Below are 20,095 nucleotides of genomic sequence, written 5' to 3'. Positions count from 1 at the left end.
AAATGTGTGGGCAGAACTGCAAAAGTGTGTGCGAGCAAGGAGGCCTACAGACCTGACTCAGTTACACCAGCTCTGTCAGGAGGAATGGGCCAAAATTCACCAAACTTATTGTGGGAAGCTTTTGGAAGGCTACCTGAGAAGTTTGACCCAAGTTAAACAATTTAAAGGCAATGCTACCAAATACTAATTGAGTGTATGTAAACTTCTGACCCACTGGGAATGTGATGAAAGAAAGAAAAGCTGAAATAAATCATTCTCTCTACTATTATTCTGACATTTCACATTCTTAAAATAAAGTGGTGATCCTAACTGACCTAAGACAGGGATTTTTTACTCTGATTAAATGTCAGGAATTGTAAAAACTGAGTTTAAATGTATTTGGCTAAGGTGCATGTATACTTCCGACTTCAACTGTATTTATTGAATAAACTTTATACCATATAGCTACAAAAAATGGAATTATATGTTCTTCTTGAAGAAAAGTTGTACTTTTCAGGTCATACAGTGCCTTCAGAATGTATTCACACCCCTTGACTTTTTCCACATTTTGTTGTGTTACAGCCTGAATTTAAAATATATTAAATATAGATTTTATGTCACTGATCTTCACACAATAGTCCATAATGTCAAAATGGAATTTAGTTATTAGATTATTTTTTTTACAAATAAAAAAAAAGGTAATGTCTTGAGTCAATCAGTGTTCAACCCCTTTGTTATGTACAGGATTAATAAGTCACATAATAAGTTGCATGGACTCACTCTGTGTGCTATAATAGTGGTTAACATGATTTATTTTATGTCTACTCCATCTCTGTACCAGACACATACAATTATCTGTAAGCTCCCTCTGTCAAAAAATGAATTTCAATTATGCTTTGGGTGGTGTATCAATACACTCAGTCACTACAAAGATACAGGCATCCTTCCTAAGAAGGATGCCAGAGAGGAAGGAAACCGCTCAGGAATTGCAATGGTGATTTTAAAACAAATACATAGTTTAATGGCTGTGATAGGAGAAAACCGAGGATGGATCAACAACCTTGTAGTTACTCCACAATACTAACCTAAATGACAAAGTGAAAAGAAGGAAGAATACAAATATTCAAAACCATTCTGTTTGCAATAACACAGTAAAGTAATATTGCAAAAAAAAACTTGGCAAAGAAATTAACTTTTCCTCCTGAATACAAAGTGTTATGTTTGGGGCAAATCGAACACAACACATCACAGAGTACCACTCTTCATATTTTCAAGCGTGGTGGTGCCTGTATCATGTTATGGGTATGTTTGTCATCGGCAAGGAATAGGGAGTTATTTAGGATAAAAATGAACATAATAAATCTCAGCACAGGCAAAATCCTAGAGGAAAACCTAGTTAATTCTGCTTTCCACAAGACACTGGGAGACAAATGAACCTTTCAGCAGGACAATAACCTAAAATGCAAGGGCAAATATACACTGGAGTTGCTGGCTGTCACACAATGATCAACAACCAACTTGACAGAGCTTGAAGAATTTTTTTAAGAATAATGGGCAAATATTGTACAATCCAGGTATGCAAAGCTCTTAGAGACTTACCCCAAAAACACTCACAGCTTAACGCAGCCAAAGGTGATCCTAACATGTTTTTTAATTTACCTTCATTTAACTAGGCAAATCAGTTAAGAACAAATTCTTATTTACAATGACAGCCTAGGAACAGTGGGTTAACTGCCTTGTTCAGGGGCAAAACGTCAGATTTTTACCTTGTCAGCTCAGGGATTAAATTTAGCAACCTTTCGGTTACCGGCCCAACGCTCTAAGTGGTTACCTGCCACCTCTACACTCTAACCACTAGGCTACCTGCCGCCTCTACACTCTAACCACTAGGCTACCTGCCACCTCTACACTCTAACCACTAGGCTACCTGCCGCCTCTACACTCTAACCACTAGGCTACCTGCCACCTCTACACTCTAACCACTAGGCTACCTGCCACCTCTACACTCTAACCACTAGGCTACCTGCCACCTCTACACTCTAACCACTAGGCTACCTGCCGCCTCTACACTCTAACCACTAGGCTACCTGCCGCCTCTACACTCTAACCACTAGGCTACCTGCCACCTCTACACTCTAACCACTAGGCTACCTGCCGCCTCTACACTCTAACCACTAGGCTACCTGCCACCTCTACACTCTAACCACTAGGCTACCTGCCACCTCTACACTCTAACCACTAGGCTACCCTGCCTCCTCTACACTCTAACCACTAGGCTACCTGCCACCTCTACACTCTAACCACTAGGCTACCTGCCACCCCTGTATTGACTCAAGAGGTTGAATAAATGAATCTAATCAAGATATATTAGTGTTTTAGTTGTCATACATTTTTTTATTTTTCTTCCGCTTTGACACAAAAAAATTAAAGTCAAAGTCAAATGTAATGTTCTCTGCAGTGTAATGTCACTGCGGGTATAATTCTTAGGTAATCACCTGTATTCTTATGCCACTAAGATCACAGCAGGCACAGTTCCGCTTGGAAGGTTTGACATGATTAAAAGGGGATACTGCTGAAATTACCTTTTCTCGCCCCCAGATTCTAGCAATTTGATTAAAAAATATATATATATATTAAACCATTATATTCATACAATGTAGATTTGATTGTCCGTTTCGTTATAGACATGAACCAAACTTACAATTGTGCTTGCTGAAAGTAAAACTTTCCAGAAAAAATATTGCCAGAAATGTTAGTCTTCATCATCACGTTCTCCATTGTAAAAAAAAAGAAAAAACGACTGCAGCTTAAATCCTGTTTTTACACCACCCTGTGCATCTCACAGAGCCAGACGTCCTGCTCTTCTTCTCTATCTTACTGGGTATGATAAGGGGTACCTGTCTCTTTACAGGGAGGGATGCCTTTTCTCCCATCCAGGACCTTGGAGGAGTAACTTAATCTCGCTGAGGTTGGGGAGGGTCAAATGCCTCATCTGGCCCAAGATGAAAAGTAAACTGCAATCGTCGGCACAAATACAGATGTCATCCTGGGGAATTGGTTGGTGTTTTTTGCAAAATTGAGGGTGCCATTTATATTTCATTGGATGGACCAGGCTTGAAATTGATGTCAGCAGCAGGCGCGGGGGAAGCTGGACTTGTTCCGTCGTCTTGAGAGACTTCCCAAGGTTAATCTGGTTCAAATATACATTGTATTGGGGTGAGCTAAAGCACTGGTTACCGTGAGGAGAAGGTATATACTTGAGAGAGAGAGAGAGAGATAGAGAGAGAGAGAGAGAACAGGCCACAATCTACTGAGCTTGATGAGGCAGGCTAAACTGAAAAGGTAATCCATTGGTAGAAGTGATCACAGCAGACACTTGTAATCTACCGTGATATAGTATAATTGTTCAAAATTAGCACAGCATCCAAAATTATTGCGGTGGATAGGCTAATGTAACAGTACCTTTTATTAACTCTAATCTACGTTTTCCTACAGCTACTAGCAATAGAGGAGATTAGGTATAGTGTCTGTTCACTTTGTGTAAAGATGGCAGAGTCAACATGGCACACACGGTGATTTATGAGTGAATGAATAGAGTCCTCCAGTACTGGACAGGCATGAGATGGGAACTGATAAGTCTACTGCCTCACTCCCACTTCCACCCAGGCGTTGAAGGAGAGACAGGAAGAGAGAGTGGCCATGGAAATTGGAGGTTTTGCCGTCTACCTGGGTTAACAGTGAAAGCTGACAGCTTAAACTCTCAGATTTACACATCAAGAAAAAGGCTGTTCTCACACCACTATTAGAGGCTTGTTCCTTTCCTGCTTAGTTGTGCCAGCCCTTGTTCCTTTCCTGTTTAGCCATGCCAGAACTTGATCCTTTCCTGCTTAGCTGTGCCAACCCCTGTTATTTTCCTGCCTAGCTGTGCAAGCCCTTCTTCCTTTCCTGCTTAGCCGTGCCATCCCTTGTTCCTTTCCTGTTTAGCCGTGCCAGCCCATGTTCCTTTCCTGCTTAGCCGTGCCAGCCCATGTTCCTTTCCTGCTTAGCCACGCCAGCCCATATTCCTTTCCTGCTTAGCCACGCCAGCCCATGTTCCTTTCCTGCTTAGCCGTGCCAGCCCATGTTCCTTTCCTGCTTAGCTGTGCAAGCCCTTCTTCCTTTCCTGCTTAGCCGTAGCAGCCCTTGTTCCTTTCCTGCTTAGCCGTGCCATCCCATGTTCCTTTCCTGCTTAGTCGTGGCAGCCCTTGTTACTTTCCTGCTTAGCCGTGGCAGTCCTTGTTCCTTTCCTGCTTAGCCGTAGCAGCCCTTGTTCCTTTCCTGCTTAGCCGTAGCAGCCCTTGTTCCTTTCCTGCTTAGCCGTAGCAGCCCTTGTTCCTTTCCTGCTTAGCCGTAGCAGCCCTTGTTCCTTTCCTGCTTAGCCGTAGCAGCCCTTGTTCCTTTCCTGCTTAGCCGTAGCAGCCCTTGTTCCTTTCCTGCTTAGCCGTGCAAGCCCTTGTTCCTTTCCTGCTTAGCTGAGTAAGCCACTGTTCCTTTCCTGCTTAGCAATGCAAACCGATGTTCCTTTCCTGCTTAGCCGAGCCAGCCCTTGTTCCTTTCCTGCTTAGCGTGCAAGCCCTTGTTCCTTTCCTGCTTAGCTTTGCAAGCCACTGTTCCTTTCCTGCTTAGCCGTGCCAGCCCTTGTTCCTTTCCTGCTTAGCGTGCAAGCCCTTGTTCCTTTCCTGCTTAGCTTTGCAAGCCACTGTTCCTTTCCTGCTTAGCGTGCAAGCCCTTGTTCCTTTCCTGCTTAGCTTTGCAAGCCACTGTTCTTTTCCTGCTTAGCCGTGCCAGCCCTTGTTCCTTTTCTGCTTAGTCGTGCCATCCCATGTTCCTTTCCTGCTTAGCAGTGCCATCCCATGTTCCTTTCCTGCTTAGCCGTGCCATCCCATGTTCCTTTCCTGCTTAGCAGTGCCATCCCATGTTCCTTTCCTGCTTAGCCATGCCATCCCATGTTCCTTTCCAGCTTAGCAGTGCCATCCCATGTTCCTTTCCTGCTTAGCAGTACCAGCCCTTGTTCCTTTCCTGCTTAGCAGTGCCAGCCCTTTGTAAAATGTAGTGAAAGTAGTAGTGAACAACAGTAGTGAACTATGTTTACACATTTGTCCCTCTCGTTGCACTCAGCCCTCATACAGCTGCACTTCTCCATTTCCTGGTGCTATGTTACTGGAAAGCCCCCTTTTCTTGGTGCTATTTTACCGGAAAGACCCCATTTCCTGGTGCTATTTTACTGGAATGCCCCCCTTTCTTGGTGCTATTTTACCGGAAAGACACCATTTCCTGGTGCTATTACTGGATAGCCCCCTTTTCATAGTGCTATTTCTCTAGCAAGCCCCCCTTTTCCTGGTGCTATTTTACTGGGAAAGCCCCCCTTTTCCTGGTGCTATTTTACTGGAAAACCCCCTTTTCCTGGTGCTATTTTACTGGAAAGCCCCCTTTTCCTGGTGCTATGTTACTGGAAAGCCCCCCTTTTCCTGGTGCTATGTTACTGGAAAGCCCCCCTTTTCCTGGTGCTATTTTACTGGAAAGTCCCCTTTTCCTGGTGCTATGTTACTGGAAAGCCCCCCTTTTCCTGGTGCTATGTTACTGGAAAGCCCCCCTTTTCCTGGTGCTATTTTACTGGAAAGCCCCCTTTTCCTGGTGCTATGTTACTGGAAAGCCCCCCTTTTCCTGGTGCTATTTTACTGGAAAGCCCCCTTTTCCTGGTGCTATTTTACTGGGAAGCCCCTCTTTTCTTGGTGCTATGTTATTGTAATGCCCCCTTTTCCTGGTGCTATGTTACTGGAAAGCCCCTCTTTTCCTGGTGCTATTTTACTGGAAAGTCCCCTTTTCCTGGTGCTATGTTACTGGAAAGCCCCCCTTTTCCTGGTGCTATTTTACTGGAAAGCCCCCTTTTCCTGGTGCTATTTTACTGGAAAGCCCCCTTTTCCTGGTGCTATTTTACTGGAAAGCCCCTCTTGTCCTGGTGCTATTTTACTGGGAAGCCCCTCTTTTCTTGGTGCTATGTTATTGTAATGCCCCCTTTTCCTGGTGCTATGTTACTGGAAAGCCCCCTTTTCCTGGTGCTATTTTACTGGAAAGCCCCCTTTTCCTGGTGCTATGTTACTGGAAAGCCCCCCTTTTCCTGGTGCTATTTTACTGGAAAGCCCCTCTTGTCCTGGTGCTATGTTATTGTAATGCCCACAGTCTCAAGAAGTCTGCACTATGTCTCATTTTATTCCGTTTTACTGTTGGAATGTTTCTCAGTGTTTTGTTGTCCCAGGGGTAGCGGATGAAAATGAAAAGATGATTTGTCATATCTTTTCAATGAGTAGTCCACATTGCCATACAGTATACCAGCGATATTTAAATAATCACACACATTAGCACCAGTACATACAAGTGTCTCATATGCAGAATATTAGTTAAACTGCTAGATTGGTTAAGCTGCTATTGTATGTGTTGCAAATGGACCGTTACCAGCCTGAAATAGTGTGTGTGTGTGTGTGTGTGTGTGTGTGTGCGTGCGTGCGTGCGTGCGTACTTGTTTCCCTAATTCATCAGGACTCCAATGTTGTACGTGTGTGTGAGGAGGGATGCCAGGAAGTGGAATCCAGCAGGGTGTGACGGGTAAGGGCATTGGTGAGAGCGATGGTCGCTCATGTGGGCTTTAATAGGGGTTCCCACAGAAACCACAGAGGTTTGCCAGCTGTAATGCAGGTTCCAGCAGAAGTGCTCCTGAAGTGTGAGTAACAACTGAAGACGCTGGCTATGAGGAGTGTTAATGAAAGAACATGGCACCATTTTCCCTTCATAGTGGAGTATAAAAGTAGTATAGAGAAAAGGGTGCTATTAAAGACCCTCTCTCTCACTCATTCAGTCTCTCATTCTCTCTCTCTCTCCCTCTCCCCCTCTCTCCCTCTCCCTCTCCCCTACCGTACTCCACTCATCCACTCCTATATACAGGCCAGTCCTATTTCCCTTCATAGTGGAGTATAAAAGTAGTATAGAGAATAGGGTGCTATTAAAGACTCTCTCTCTCTCTCTCTCCCTCTCCCTCTCCCTCTCCCTCTCCCTCTCCCTCCCTCCCTCCCCTACCGTACTCCACTCATCCACTCCTATACACAGGCCAGTCCTATTTCCCTTCATAGTGGAGTATAAAAGTAGTATAGAGAATAGGGTGCTATTAAAGACTCTCTCTCTCTCTCTCTCCCTCTCCCTCTCCCTCTCCCTCTCCCTCTCCCTCTCCCTCTCTCTCTCCCTCTCCCTCTCCCTCCCTCCCTCCCCTACCGTACTCCACTCATCCACTCCTATACACAGGCCAGTCCTATTTCCCTTCATAGTGGAGTATAAAAGTAGTTTAGAGAATAGGGTGCTATTAAAGACTCTCTCTCTCTCTCTCTCCCTCTCCCTCTCCCTCTCCCTCTCCCTCTCCCTCTCTCCCTCCCTCTCTCCCTCCCTCCCTCCCTCCCTCCCTCCCCTACCGTACTCCACTCATCCACTCCTATACACAGGCCAGTCCTATTGCGATTGGTGACTAAAGCAGAGGTATCTATTATTTATCAAGATGACTTGTCTTGTGTCAAGGGCATTAGCAACAACATTACATTTATTAGAGCGTACTGCTCATTTATTAAAGATTCCTGACAACAAATGTTGTGACAGGGTTCCTGTCCCGCCAAGCGAGACATGCAGACAGCCAGCAGACATCAGGCCGGACTAAATCAAGGCTGAGACATGATGTCTCAGGAGAACATTCCACAGGCAAAAACATCTAGAAACACATAGAAGCATATTCCCTGCCATATCATGAAAATGATAATGCCATATACATTTTTGAATTACAATTTTAAATTTGTCACAAACAATGGATACACACTTTGGAAAATACATTTTAGATACAATATTGATTCACCATTTTCAGATTTGAATTTAAGATTTCATTATGGCAGGTATATATGCTTCTCTATACCGCTGAATTTAACATTTAATTATGGCAGAATAATTGTTATTCATTTAAATAGGCAAGTCAGCTAAGAACAAATTCTTATTTTCAATGACGACCTACTCCGGCCAAACCCAAACGATGCTGGGCCAATTGTGCACCGCCCTATGGAACTCCCAATCACGGCCGGTTGTGATACAGCCTGTAATCGAACCAGGGTCTGTGGTGACACCTCTAGCACTAAGATGCAATGCCTTAGACCGCTGTGCCACTTGGGAGCCCCAATATGCTTCCATATACTGATACATTTAAGATTGAATTCTGTCAGGAAAATGCTTCCATATACTGTTGAATTTACAATGCGTGGTGTGCTGTCCATTTATATATTTTGGAAGAAGAAGAGGCATTTAGAGGCATGTCAGTCTTATTCTTACTATTATTTATTTATTAACAGCGATCAATCACACAACAACAAACTGTTAGGTGGAGTTTGGCCATGCTAGGCAGTGGTCAGAGTTAGGTGGAGTTTAGCCATGCTAGGCAGTGGTCAGAGTTAGGTGGAGTTTGGCCATGCTAGGCAGTGGTCAGAGTTAGGTTGAGTTTGGCCATGCTAGGCAGTGGTCAGAGTTAGGTTGAGTTTAGCCATGCTAGGCAGTGGTCAGAGTTAGGTTGAGTTTGGCCATGCTAGGCAGTGGTCAGAGTTAGGTGGAGTTTAGCCATGCTAGGCAGTGGTCAGAGTTAGGTGGAGTTTAGCCATGCTAGGCAGTGGTCAGAGTTAGGTGGAGTTTAGCCATGCTAGGCAGTGGTCAGAGTTAGGTGGAGTTTAGCCATGCTAGGCAGTGGTCAGAGTTAGGTTGAGTTTAGCCATGCTAGGCAGTGGTCAGAGTTAGGTTGAGTTTAGCCATGCTAGGCAGTGGTCAGAGTTAGGTGGAGTTTAGCCATGCTAGGCAGTGGTCAGAGTTAGGTGGAGTTTAGCCATGCTAGGCAGTGGTCAGAGTTAGGTGGAGTTTAGCCATGCTAGGCAGTGGTCAGAGTTAGGTGGAGTTTGGCCATGCTAGGCAGTGGTCAGAGTTAGGTGGAGTTTAGCCATGCTAGGCAGTAGTTAAGCTTAGTGGTTAGCTTAAGGTTAAGTTTAAGCATGGTAGTGAGCGGTTAAGGTAATAGTTAGCTTCAGGGTAAGGTTTAAAAACAGCTATAAAGGCATACAAGCATTTAAGTGGTCCCACTAGTTCTACGTTATGGCACAACACTGTACAGTTTTACGGCATATTTATACACATGTATTAATATTTGTGTCAGTATCCTAGTTTCCATCCAATTGGCAAGAGATTTCCATGTGATTATTTGCATAAATTAAATATATGCATTTTTCCACCAGAGATGTGTTTCCATAAAATTGAGTTGCTGTGGATAAAAGGCTGTGTGTGATGAAAGAGGAAAGGGGGATACCTAGTCAGTTGTACAACTGAACGCATTCAACTGAAATGTGTCTTCTGCATTTAACCCAACCCCTCTGAACCAGAGAGGAGCGGGGAGCTGCCTTAACCCAACCCCTCTGAACCAGAGAGGAGCGGGGGGCTGCCTTAACCCAACCCCTCTGAATCAGAGAGGAGTGGGGGGCTGCCTTAACCCAACTCCTCTGAATCAGAGAGGAGCGGGGGGCTGCCTTAACCCAACTCCTCTGAATCAGAGAGTGGCAGGGGGCTGCCTTAACCCAACCCCTCTGAATCAGAGAGTGGCAGGGGGCTGCCTTAACCCAACCCCTCTGAATCAGAGAGGAGCGGGGGGCTGCCTTAACCCAACCCCTCTGAATCAGAGAGGAGCGGGGGGCTGCCTTAACCCAACTCCTCTGAATCAGAGAGGGGCGGGGGGCTGCCTTAACCCAACCCCTCTGAATCAGAGAGGAGCGGGGGGCTGCCTTAACCCAACCCCTCTGAATCAGAGAGGAGCGGGGGGCTGCCTTAACCCAACCCCTCTGAACCAGAGAGGAGCGGGGGGCTGCCTTAACCCAACCCCTCTGAATCAGAGAGGGGCGGGGGGCTGCCTTAACCCAACCCCTCTGAATCAGAGAGGAGCGGGGGGCTACCTTAACCCAACTCCTCTGAATCAGAGAGGGGCGGGGGGCTGCCTTAACCCAACCCCTCTGAATCAGAGAGGAGCGGGGGGCTGCCTTAACCCAACCCCTCTGAATCAGAGAGGAGCGGGGGGCTGCCTTAACCCAACTCCTCTGAATCAGAGAGGGGCGGGGGGCTGCCTTAACCCAACCCCTCTGAATCAGAGAGGAGCGGGGCTGCCTTAACCCAACCCCTCTGAATCAGAGAGGAGCGGGGGGCTACCTTGATCGACATCCACGTCTTCGGCGCCCGGGGAACAGTGGGTTAACTGCCTTGCTCAAGGGGCAGAACGACATATTTTTACCTTGTCAGCTCAGGGATTCGATCCAGCAACCTTTCGGTTATTGTAGGGCACGTAAAAATAAGTTGCGGTTAAATTCCCCATCCTGTGAAGTTCATAATAAGGTCTTTCATCTTCATCCTAATAAACTGCATGATTTCCTGAGTCATAGTGGGAGGACCACACACCATATCATCGCATGACTCCAATTTGACTTTGATATTTTGATATGAGGGTTATTATATCGATATTTGCACATCATTTATTTGTACAGACACAAAAGGATCCCACCTTGTCTAGCATATTTAGTTTTGTCGACATTTGAATAGTTAACAAATGTGCTGTTTCCATCAGGCCTGTTGTGACATATTTTTGTCCGATGTATATTACTCTCATAAAAAGATTGGATGAAAACCTGTTCAGTGTCTTTGTATTTATTTTCCTAAAAACATTTGTTTGATGCACACAAATGACCTACTTAAATAAGGGAATCATTTATCTTGTTATGCATTTCGCTTCACACAAAATAAAAGTGCTAATGCGATCATTTGGGAGCTGCTCAATCTGCGAAAGCAGTAGTTTGAATTCATCGTTCACCATGGCCTGTTTAAGGAGACACTCATCCCATAGTGTGGGCCATGTTTCGCCTACAGGACCCAGCTCATAGTGAGGGCCATGTTTCGCCTACAGGACCCAGCTCATAGTGAGGGCCATGTTTCGCCTACAGGACCCAGCTCATAGTGTGGGCCATGTTTCGCCTACAGGACCCAGCTCATAGTGAGGGCCATGTTTCGCCTACAGGACCCAGCTCATAGTGTGGGCCATGTTTCGCCTACAGGACCCAGCTCATAGTGTGGGCCATGTTTCGCCTACAGGACCCAGCTCATAGTGTGGGCCATGTTTCGCCTACAGGACCCAGCTCATAGTGAGGGCCATGTTTCGCCTACAGGACCCAGCTCATAGTGAGGGCCATGTTTCGCCTACAGGACCCAGCTCATAGTGTGGGCCATGTTTCGCCTACAGGACCCAGCTCATAGTGTGGGCCATGTTTCGCCTACAGGACCCAGCTCATAGTGAGGGCCATGTTTCGCCTACAGGACCCAGCTCATAGTGTGGGCCATGTTTCGCCTACAGGACCCAGCTCATAGTGTGGGCCATGTTTCGCCTACAGGACCCAGCTCATAGTGTGGGCCATGTTTCACCTACAGGACCCAGCTCATAGTGTGGGCCATGTTTCGCCTACAGGACCCAGCTCATAGTGAGGGCCATGTTTCGCCTACAGGACCCAGCTCATAGTGAGGGCCATGTTTCGCCTACAGGACCCAGCTCATAGTGTGGGCCATGTTTGGCCTACAGGACCCAGCTCATAGTGTGGGCCATGTTTCGCCTACAGGACCCAGCTCATAGTGAGGGCCATGTTTGGCCTACAGGACCCAGCTCATAGTGTGGGCCATGTTTCGCCTACAGGACCCAGCTCATAGTGTGGGCCATGTTTCGCCTACAGGACCCAGCTCATAGTGTGGGCCATGTTTCGCCTACAGGACCCAGCTCATAGTGTGGGCCATGTTTCGCCTACAGGACCCAGCTCATAGTGTGGGCCATGTTTCGCCTACAGGACCCAGCTCATAGTGTGGGCCATGTTTCGCCTACAGGACCCAGCTCATAGTGTGGGCCATGTTTCGCCTACAGGACCCAGCTCATAGTGTGGGCCATGTTTCGCCTACAGGACCCAGCTCATAGTGTGGGCCATGTTTCGCCTACAGGACCCAGCTCATAGTGTGGGCCATGTTTCGCCTACAGGACCCAGCTCATAGTGTGGGCCATGTTTCGCCTACAGGACCCAGCTCATAGTGTGGGCCATGTTTCGCCTACAGGACCCAGCTCATAGTGTGGGCCATGTTTCGCCTACAGGACCCAGCTCATAGTGTGGGCCATGTTTCGCCTACAGGACCCAGCTCATAGTGTGGGCCATGTTTCGCCTACAGGACCCAGCTCATAGTGAGGGCCATGTTTCGCCTACAGGACCCAGCCCATAGTGTGGGCCATGTTTCGCCTACAGGACCCAGCTCATAGTGTGGGCCATGTTTCGCCTACAGGACCCAGCTCATAGTGTGGGCCATGTTTCGCCTACAGGACCCAGCTCATAGTGTGGGCCATGTTTCGCCTACAGGACCCAGCTCATAGTGTGGGCCATGTTTCGCCTACAGGACCCAGCTCATAGTGAGGGCCATGTTTCGCCTACAGGACCCAGCTCATAGTGTGGGCCATGTTTCGCCTACAGGACCCAGCTCATAGTGTGGGCCATGTTTCGCCTACAGGACCCAACTCATAGTGTGGGCCATGTTTCGCCTACAGGACCCAGCTCATAGTGAGGGCCATGTTTCGCCTACAGGACCCAGCTCATAGTGTGGGCCATGTTTCACCTACAGGACCCAGCTCATGTTGTGTGTATGTGTCTTTTTAATCAACAGTTAATCTCAGTCGCCCCCCCCCACCCCCTGGTTTCTGTGTTTATTAATTATGGCAGTGTGGAAATGAAACAGAGGGAAAAAAGGTCAGTGTGTTAATTAAGAAACAGCCCAGGCACATTTGTTAGTTTGGGATAGGAAGACGGGAGGAGAGGGGAGAGCTGGGGAAAGGGGAAGAACAAATGAGTGCATGGGAGAGGGGTAGTACATCAGCAGCAGAAACCCTAATTAGTGTCTGGGTTGGCTGTATGGGTGGCCACTGTCAGACAGTCTGGCCTAACCATCAGGGTGCACATGCCCATCTTAATTACGCTGTTTGGCCCCCGGAGATGCCCTCAGATAATGACTCTCTGCGCAGCAAAAGCCCAGATAATCTCCAGCACAGGTGTGAGAAAATGCACACACAAATAAATACACACGGTAAACACCAACACAACATCAAGAGATTTGATATGCACACACAGACACACACACACACACACACACACACACACAGGCATTGTACTTCCAATCAGAGTGACATGTGTCATACCTTTCGTGGTAATTGTTCGAAGTGTCAAATATCCAGTCACTCCTACTCCAAGTCACAGGTCAGGTTAATTGGAAAATACCGTTCTAAAATTTACCATGATGCTTTAACAAATTGATGAGCAGTCAAACTATGTCACGCGGAGTGGAACAGGTCAACCCAAGAGCAGACTCAGACGAGGAGACTGGGATGAGGTAACCATGGTATTTATTGAAACACAGGGGGAACATTGAGTGGTTGCAGCTGGTGGGGATCTACTCTGACTCCAGCACACCTGTCTCCGCCCACACAATCACACACACACACACACACACACACACACACACACACACACACACACACACACACACACACACACACACACACACACACACACAGAGAGAGAGAGAGAGAGAGGGAGAGGGAGAGGGAGAGGGTGAGAGCACTGCGGGAGTGGCGGCGGGTCAAGGAGACACAGGATGAGCACTAGAGGGTGTGGCAGGAGCAGATGTGACAGGCTTATCTGGGTGTGAGGAATAGAAATCTCATAAGAAGGAGGGGTCCAGAATGTGCGGCGGGGCACCCAGCAGCGCTCCTCAGGCCCGTATCCCTCCCAGTCCACCAGGTACTGGGACCCCGGCGGCCAAGGGGGTGGAGGAGCTGCTGCAGGAGGAGAGAGGGGACTGGAACAGACAGGTTTAGTCAGGGACACATGGACGATTGGGTGGATCTTAATAAGAGAGTCTGAGAGGATCAGGTGCACAGCAGAGGGGTTAATGACATGATCAATCTCAAAGGGACCAACAAGTTTCCTGGAAGCCACTTTCAAAGGCAAGTCCTTCGACGAGAGCCACACCTTTTGGCCTGGAGTGTGGACTGGAGCTGAGGCGCGACGAAGGTTAGCTTGGGATTGGGTCCTGGCGGATGCACAGTGAAGGGCAGCCCAGGCCCTCCTCCAGGTGCGATGACAACGGCGCATATGGTCATGGACTGAGGGCACCGCTACCTCGACCTCTTGGGCAGGGAACAAGGGGGGTTGATAGCCCAGAGCACACTTGAAGGGTGACATACCTCACGAGGCATTGATGAGGGTGTTGTGGGAATATTCTACCCAGGGTAGCTGAGCGCTCCAGGAGGAAGGGTTAGCAGAAGTCACACAGCGTAGGGCAGTCTACATCTCCTGGATGGCCTGTTCGGTCTGGCCGTTGGTGGTATCCAGATGAAAGACTAACATTAATATCAAGTGCTAAACAGAAGGATCTCCATACCTGGGATGTAAACTGGGGTCCCCTGACGGAAACGATGTCAGTGGGAATGCCATGCAGCCAAAACACATGGGATACCAGCAGGTCCGCAGTTTCCCTGGAGGATGAAAGCTTGGAGAGGGGAATGAAGTGAGCCACTTTGGAAAATCTGTCTGATGGTGAGGATGACTGCGTTACCGTTAGATGGGGGAAGGCCAGTGACGAAGTCCAGGGCTATGTGTGACCAGGGGCAACTGGGTATGGGAAGAGGGCAAAGAAGACCGGAAGTGGGTATGGTGGAGGTTTTGTTCCGGGCACAGACCGAGCAGGCTGAGGCGAACTCCCGGATGTCTCTCTCCATGGTGGGCCACCAAAAGAATGATGCAAGAAGGCGACAGTGCGGTTCATGCCAGGGTGACAGGTGAGGTGAGTAGAATGGGCCCACTGAAGAACTTCAGAGCGAACGGAATCTAGAACAAATGGAGCCTTTCTAGGACTGTCACCTGGGTCAGGCTGGTTCTGCTGAGCCTGGCGAGTATGGGACTCGATCTCCAGGGAGACAGCGGCAACGATGCAGGTGGATGGCAAAATGATGTCTGGCTCAGAACCTGTGTTGTCGGTGGTGAACTGACAGGAGAGGGCGTCTTGCTTGGTATTCTTAGATCCGGGGCGATAAGTGAGTGTGAAGTTGAATCTACCGAAGAACAAGGCCCACCTTGCTTGCCGGGAGTTCAGACGTTTGGCAGTCTGGATGTAGGACAGATTTTTGTGGTCCGTCCACACAATGAAGGGGAGAACCCAGCCCTCCAACCAGTGACGCCACTCCTCAAGAGCCAGCTTCACAGCCAGAAGTTCCCGGGTGATCAATGTCAAAATGTCTTTCTGCAGGTGAGAGCTTCCGGGACAAGAAGGCACATGGGTGGAGCTTCTGATCAGAGGGGGAACATTGAGACAGAACAGCACCTACCTCGGTGACGGAAGCGTCCACCTCGACGAAGAACTGGAGTTCTGGATCTGGCTGGGTGAGGATCTGGCTGGGTGAGGATCTGGCTGGGTGAGGATCTGCCTGGATGAGGGTCGGAGTGGAAGTGAAGCGGCGCTTTAGTTCCTGGAAAGCTGCCTCCGCCTCAGGGGTCCAGTTGAACAGAGTGTGGAGGTGGAGGTGAGAGTGATGAGAGGGGCTGCCAAACGGCTGTAGTTACGGATGAAATGTCTTTCAAAATTGGCAAAACCCAGGAAACGCTGTAACTGCTTCAGATTCGAGGGCACAGGCCACTCTGTGACTGCCCTGATCTTGGCAGGGTACATCCGTAACTGTTCTTGCGCAATTATGTAACCCAGGAAGGACACAGAGGAAGCATGCAACTCATATTTCTCAGCCTTAACATAAAGCTTATTCTCCAACAGTCATTGGAGAAATTGGTGAACATGTTGCTGGTGAGCCTCAGGGTCCTTAGAAAAAATGTGAATGTCATCCACATAGACACAAATGAAGTGTCCAATCACATCCCTCAGAACGTCATTAACTAGGCTCAGGAAAACAGCAGGAACGTTAGTGAGACCAAACGGCATGAACAAATGCTCAAATTGTCCAAGTGGTGTGTTGAATGCCATTTTCCACTCGTCCCCCTCTCTAATGCGGACAAGGTGGTAGGCATTCCAGGCATTCCAAAACCAGGTGTGTATGGAACAAGACAAAACAAATGGACATATGAAAAATGGAGCGGCGATGGCTAGAACGCCGAACGCCGCACGAACAAGGAGAGGAGCCGACTTCGGCGGCGGAAGTCGTGACAGTCCCACTAAGCGCAAACCAGATGGTATGGCGTATTGCTGCAGAATGTTGTGGTAGCCACGCTGATTAAGTGTGCCTTGGATTCTAAATAAATCACAGACAGTGTCACCATTAAAGCTCATCAGACCAACGGACGGATTTCCACTGGTCTAATGTCCATTGCCACCAGCAGGTCAGAAGAGAATTGGTCACCCCTCAGAGCCTGGTTCCTCTATAAGTTTATTCCTAGGGAGTTGTTCCTAGCCACGTGCTTCTACATCTGCATTGCTTGCTGTTTGGGGTTTTAGGCTGGGTTTCTGTATGAGACATCGGCTGATGTAAAAAGGTCTTTCAAAATAAATTTGATTGATTGATTGCTTGGGTTTCTTGGTCCAAGCAAGTCTCTTCTTATTATTGGTGTCCTTAAGTAGTGTTTCTTTGCAGAAATTCGACCATGAAGGCCTGATTCACGCAGTCTCCTCTGAACCGTTGATGTTGAGATGTTACTTGAACAGTTGGTATGGCCATATTATACCATATTATCTGAAGCAAGCACATCTTTGTAAATCCAGATACAGTCACACCATATATGAAGCAAGTTATTTTTTTGGACTGCAATTTCTGAGGCTGGTAACTCTAATGAACTTATCCTCTGCAGCAGGGGTATCACTGAGTGCTTGATGGTTTAAGCGACTGCACTTGAAGAAACTTTAAAAGTTCTTCAAGTTTTCCGGATTGACTGACCTTCATGTCTTAAAGTAATGATGGACTGTTGTTTCTCTTTGCTTATTTGAGCTGTTCTTGCCATAATATGGACTTGGTCTTTTACTAAATAGGGCTATCTTCTGTAACCCAATGGAACATCTCTGGAGAGACCTGAAAATATCTGTAAAGCGTCGCTCCCCATCCAACCTGACAGAGCTTGAGATGGTCTGCGGAGAAGAATACGAGAAACTCCCCAAACACAGGTGTCCCAAGCTTGTAGCGTCATACCCAAGAAGACTCAAGGCTGTAATCACTGCAAAGTACTGAGTAAAGCGTGTGTATACTTATGTAAATGTGAAATTTCAGTTGTTGTTTTTTATACATTTGCTAAAAAATCTAAAAACCTGTTTTTGCTTTGTCATTATTTGGTATTATGTGCAGATTGATGAGGGGGGAAACAATGTAATACATTTTAGAATAGGGCTGCAACATATCAAAATGTGGAGAAAGTCAAGGGGTCTGAATACTTTCCAAATGCACTGTATGGTAACCCTATACCCCTCCACAGTTGGTCAAGATTATTTTAATGGATACAGTACTATCTAGAACCTAAAGGGGTTCTTCGGCTCTCCCCATAGGACAGGGTTCCCCAACTTGACGTCCCGCGGGCTGAATTTGGCCCACAGTTGGTTTTAATACAAATCTTTTGTTTATTTATTATGATGATTTTTTAAAATGTTTATTGTTGGACATGGAAAAACACCAGGAAATCAGCTCCAAGCGATGTTAATTTTGGAAATCCATCCCCAAGTATTTTCTCACATAATAGAGAGACACATGATTGAATACAAATGTAAGCAAGATTTGAAATGATCATGTTTAGTCTAAAATATTATATTTTGGGGGGGCTTCTTGTGGTCAATTTTCAGTTATTTGCAATTATGTTCCGGCACCCAGACCATCTGTTCAAGAAAATAAATTGTCCTGCAGCTGAATCTAGTTGATGATCCCTGCCATAGGAGAACCCTTTGAAGAACCCTTTTGGTTTCCAGGTAGAACCCTTTTGAGTTCCATGTAGAACCATTTACACAAAGGGTTCTACATGGAACTCCAAAATAGTTATTTCTACATGGAACCAAAAAGGGTTCTCCTATGGGGACAGCCGAGGAACGTTTTTGGAACCCGTTGTTCTAAGAGTGCACTGTATATGGCGACCTTTCTCTATCAGAAGACAACGGTATAATGAAAAGTTCTGCTTGGGACACATTCGTTGAGGAGCGGTTTGCTCTCTCTTTTCCTCTCCATCTCCCAGGTGTGTGACTACTTCATCATCCAGGGCCGTCTGACAGTGCTGCATTAATCGCAGCCTCACAGCCCCCAAAACCTCCCCCAACCACCCCCCCCATCTGATAGACCTGCAACCTGGCAGTTTAAGAGACTGATGAAAAACGGGCCATGAACTAAACATGGCCAAACGGATGTTAAAATAATGCCGACCAAAGAAGAAAACCGAAGAAAACCGAAGGCTCGGTAGGAAAAAACACTCGCAGAACCTCTAAAATGGACAAACTTGGGTCCAAGTGGTGTAACAATGTTATGAGCCATCGCTATATAGGACAATGTGTGAGGCCAGTTATAACATGCAGTGGTTACAACCCACAACAGAGACTCTAGATAGAGGATGAAGTTAAAGAATGATACACAGCTGCCTACACTTATTAGAAACACATGATAATATCTTATCTATGTAATGCATGTATGTTATAAAACAACACCTGTACCGTGCAAAATCTGGTGATATGGTGTGCAATACGTATGCTCACCTTTGACCTCTGCCATAGTCTGATGTTTAACACACACGGGTGCAAAACGACAAGCAAACACCAATTGACCTAGTTCACTGGAATTAATATTGCGAGGACAGTGCACATGTGGCAGGTTGTGCTGGCAAGGGTCCTCAGCAGTGAGTAATGTGTAGAGTGAGCTATGGGAAAGCCCTCCGTGGTCATTACTCTGGAGTGGCTGGCTACTTAAAGGGCCCCCGGCCGATGTGTCCGTTTGTGCAAGAAACAAGCAGCACACAAGGATTGTGGAATTCTGCTCTCACCGCAAAGGACATTCTAAACAGCCAAGTGAGTTTCTATCCATGAAATTCTCAAAAACATTCCTACATTTCCCGCATGGGAAAAACATGGTTCTGTAGGTTGACTGTGAAGAGCTTTGTGTACGTTGTTTTGTGTTATGCCAAAAACTCCACAGGCCAGTTCAGCGCAATGGACAGCAGAATGGGCAACCATTTCCAGTCCCTTACTGACCTGGGCACATATTCACAAAACCTTCTTAAGAAGAAATGTCTTCTAAACTGCCATTTTTTCCTTAACTATAGACAAGTCGCTATTCCTCAAAAAGTTATCGGAAATTTTCCGCCGAAATGTATTATGTTTCTCCTTAAACAAAAGTTAAGAAGAAATTAGGTTCTTCAAAATAAAGTTAATGGAAATGTTGTAAATTCTGAGATAGCTAAACGCTTGTCTTAAACTGAGAGCAGTGAGAGAAAACAGCTCATGAAAGCAATTGAACATGTTTAATTCGCTCACAAACTTAATCTGAAAGTTTCAGTATTGATTATTTTAAACCCAATAACATGTTTTATAACAGTAATCTCAGTAAGAAATATGCTAGCATAATTGCCATTGCTAGCTAGAAAGCTAGCTAAAGTGGTTGCCTAGCAACAAACATCTTAATAATGTTTGTAAGAAGATCTTTGAGAAGTTCCTAAGAAAATCATGGAATATTAAGATATTGTTGAGGAATTGCACTTACAAACTATCTTGTGAACTTCTCAGTTGTTTTCTTAAGAATTCAATTCAATTTTTACGTTTTTGCGTAAGAAGTGTTTTGTGAATCTGGGCCCTGACCTGCAAGCTGAGGCGTATCACCTAGAGAATAAGAGGCAGCAGACAGGTACATTGTGTAGCGCTGTGGGCCCATCACTTGACTCTTGTGTCCTTCTGTCCCACACCTGCTCTGGTTCTTCCTGCATCTCAACCAAAGGACTGTAGCGTG

This window comes from Oncorhynchus mykiss, chromosome 6, assembly GCF_057628025.1.
Source record: "Oncorhynchus mykiss isolate SJ-2025 chromosome 6, ASM5762802v1, whole genome shotgun sequence".
NCBI lineage: Eukaryota > Metazoa > Chordata > Actinopteri > Salmoniformes > Salmonidae > Oncorhynchus > Oncorhynchus mykiss.
The sequence above is the reverse complement of the archived record's forward strand: the minus strand, read 5'-3'. Positions refer to the sequence as shown.